Consider the following 2736-nt stretch of genomic DNA (forward strand, 5'->3'; position numbering starts at 1 on the left):
TGACTGTGCGTGTCCATCATGGGGTTGGTGGTGGGGGGTTCTAGAGGAACGAGAGATGGAAGAAGTGATCATACAGAGGAGAAGACAGTTTCTGTCAAGGTACTGAAAAGCATGAGAGCGTGATGATATGTAGCATATGAGATGTCCAACTCCACGTGGACTCTAAAGATGTATTATTCTGTAGACGACCATGTTGCCAGACAAAGCTGCAGTGTAGACGACCATGTTGTCAGACAAAGCTGCAGTGTAGATGACCATGTTGCCAGACAAAGCTGCAGTGTATAAGACCTGTTGTCAGACAAAGCTGCAGTGTATATGACCATGTTGCCAGACAAAGCTGCAGTGTAGACCGACCATGTTGCCTGGCCGAAAGCTGGCAGTAATAGACGATCATGTTGCCAGACAAAGCTGCAGTGTAGACACCATTGGTGCCAGACAAAGCTGGCGTGTAGACGACCATGTTTTGCCAGACAAAGCTGCAGTGTAGACGACCATGTTCCAGACAAAGCTGCAGTGTAACGACCATGTTGCCAGACACAGCTGCAGTGTAAAGACCATGTGCAGACAAAGCTCAGTGTAGTTCGACCATGTTGCCAACAAAGCTGCAGTGTAGACACCATTTTGCCAGACACAGCTGCAGTGTAGACGACCATGTTGCCAGACAAGCTGCAGTTAAAGACATGTTGCCCGACCAGCTGCAGTGTAGACGACCATGGTTGCCAGACAAAGCGCGTGTAGACGACCATGTTGCCAGACAAAGCTGCAGTGTAGACGACCATGTTGCCGACACGCTGCAGTGTATCGGCTGTTGTGTGAGGTTGGACTGAGGCCAGGGGCTTTAACACAGCATGATGGACAGAGGAGGAGGCGGCTCACACATGGCTCCTTTCTACATTGATATCCAGCACTGGTGTGGTTACTTCTTATACCCTGTCTTTTTTGTCATTGCATGTTTCTGGAAATGCTTTAAACACACGACTTAGACCACTGCATGCCCACACTCATCACAACTGGTGGGTCAAGGGGCAAGAGGGAGGAGGAGAGAGGAGAGAGGAGAGGAGGTGAGAGGGGAAAGGAGAGAGGAATAGGAATGGAGGAGGGGTGAAAATGGGAAAGGTGGGAAAAGGGGAAAGGGTGAGGGATGAGAGGAGCGTGGGATGAATGGAAGAGAGGGGGATGAGACGAACAGGGGGATGACAGAGAGGTACAAGTGGTGAAGGAGAGGTGACTCACCTGAGGGAACGCTAGTGAAGTTGTGGTTGAGGGCGGGGCTGACAGAGGAGGGGAAGACAGGAGGAGGAGGAGTAGCGGAGGAGACCGGAGGAGCAGGAAGAGCAGAGCCCGTGTCCATAGGGTCGACACCCTCCCCATACGGCTCTGAGAGAGAGATGGGGATAAACAAGAATAAGGATGATCAACTTCCTAAGATAATCTGTGTGTATAACCATGAATCCCACAGAGTAGTAACTGAGACACTGAGAATCAGATAGGAAAAGGAGAGATAACGTTAAAATGACAGAGTAATGAGAAAAAGGAGAGAAGAGGGTGAGAATGGAGAAAGGCAGTGAAAGAGAGCAATACCCTGACATACCAGAGTAGAAGGAGATCTCAGAGATGAGCTCCATCGTCTGCGAAGGAAACTGGCAGCGTAAGATCTGGGCGGGGCGACCCCCCAGGGGCAGTGAGATGGGGCGTGGGAGGGTGTCCTTCAGGTCCTCCAGGTACGCCAGGGAGAGGGGGGGCGAGGACCAGGGGAGTAAGAGGCCAGGTTTAAACTGACACTCTACCTTACTGAACACCCTCACACCCTGGGTGTGACGGTTATTACTGTGGACCTGGATGGGGGAGGGGGAGGGGAGGAAGAGAAAGGAAGGGAATAAAGAGTTAATAAGATAATGAACATTTAACAATGAGAAGGGCTTATCAAGAAAAACTTCCAAACGGACTAATTCAAGGCAGAAAGGAGTTGGAGCACGCAACAGAGATGTATTTATTTTAGCTCATTTTAATCCATTGAACAGGATGAAAACAGGTTGACTGAACTTTTTTTAACGTCAAGCTGACGTCTTCCTCCGAGTGAACTGACCATTGCCTTACTCCAATGATACCTAGTTGGCCTCATTGAGACAACAATGTAAAATAATTATAATGATAATATGTTTCAAGGTAAATGGCAAATTATAGCACAAAATAATACTAATGATAAAATAAATAGTGTGTCTCGTTAGTCAATAGGCCATGTCAAAATATACATAAGTGATTTGGGTGTCTGTGAATCCGGAGACACAGAGACCCCAAAAACCAAGACAACAACATTATAGAAAGGAGGACGGTAAAAAGAATCTAGTACTGCCTGAACGCCTCTCTTTCTTTGAGTTGATGTATGATGTCACCTCATCTTGGTGACACGTGGACCTGTTCTATGGCTATAAAGCGCAGGGAGGAAGGTGAGCCATGATTGGCTTCCATGCAGTGGAGTGCAATAGCATAGTCCGTGTTTTAACTATGCTCCAACTTCTTTTTACCTTCGAATTAGACCTTTTGGAAGTTTTTCTCATGATTCTTGTCATTGATGTTGAGCATCCCTCCTTTCCTTTGTTTGCTGAAGCGCAAAGGCCCACCTGATCTTGATTTAAAAAAAAATTGTAACACTAAAACCCTGCAGTTATAATGCATCGTTAGCCTTGTTATGGCCATGCACTACCTCCTTATAGTAGGAACATCCACATTACACTG

At 47.4% G+C, this 2736-nt stretch overlaps 1 long non-coding RNA gene across 1 annotated transcript; it reads right to left on the reverse strand.

Moving 5' to 3' along the window:
- Positions 1 to 1620, reverse strand: LOC120030830. Its single transcript, XR_005473692.1, has 3 exons — positions 1592 to 1620; positions 1234 to 1377; positions 1 to 40 (listed from the first exon to the last, which is right to left on the reverse strand). It is a non-coding gene; the product is annotated as an uncharacterized LOC120030830 (long non-coding RNA).
- Between the last annotated feature and the right edge of the window lie 1116 nt (positions 1621 to 2736).

The sequence above is a fragment of the Salvelinus namaycush genome, chromosome 37, assembly GCF_016432855.1.
Source record: "Salvelinus namaycush isolate Seneca chromosome 37, SaNama_1.0, whole genome shotgun sequence".
In the NCBI taxonomy this organism is placed as follows: domain Eukaryota; kingdom Metazoa; phylum Chordata; class Actinopteri; order Salmoniformes; family Salmonidae; genus Salvelinus; species Salvelinus namaycush.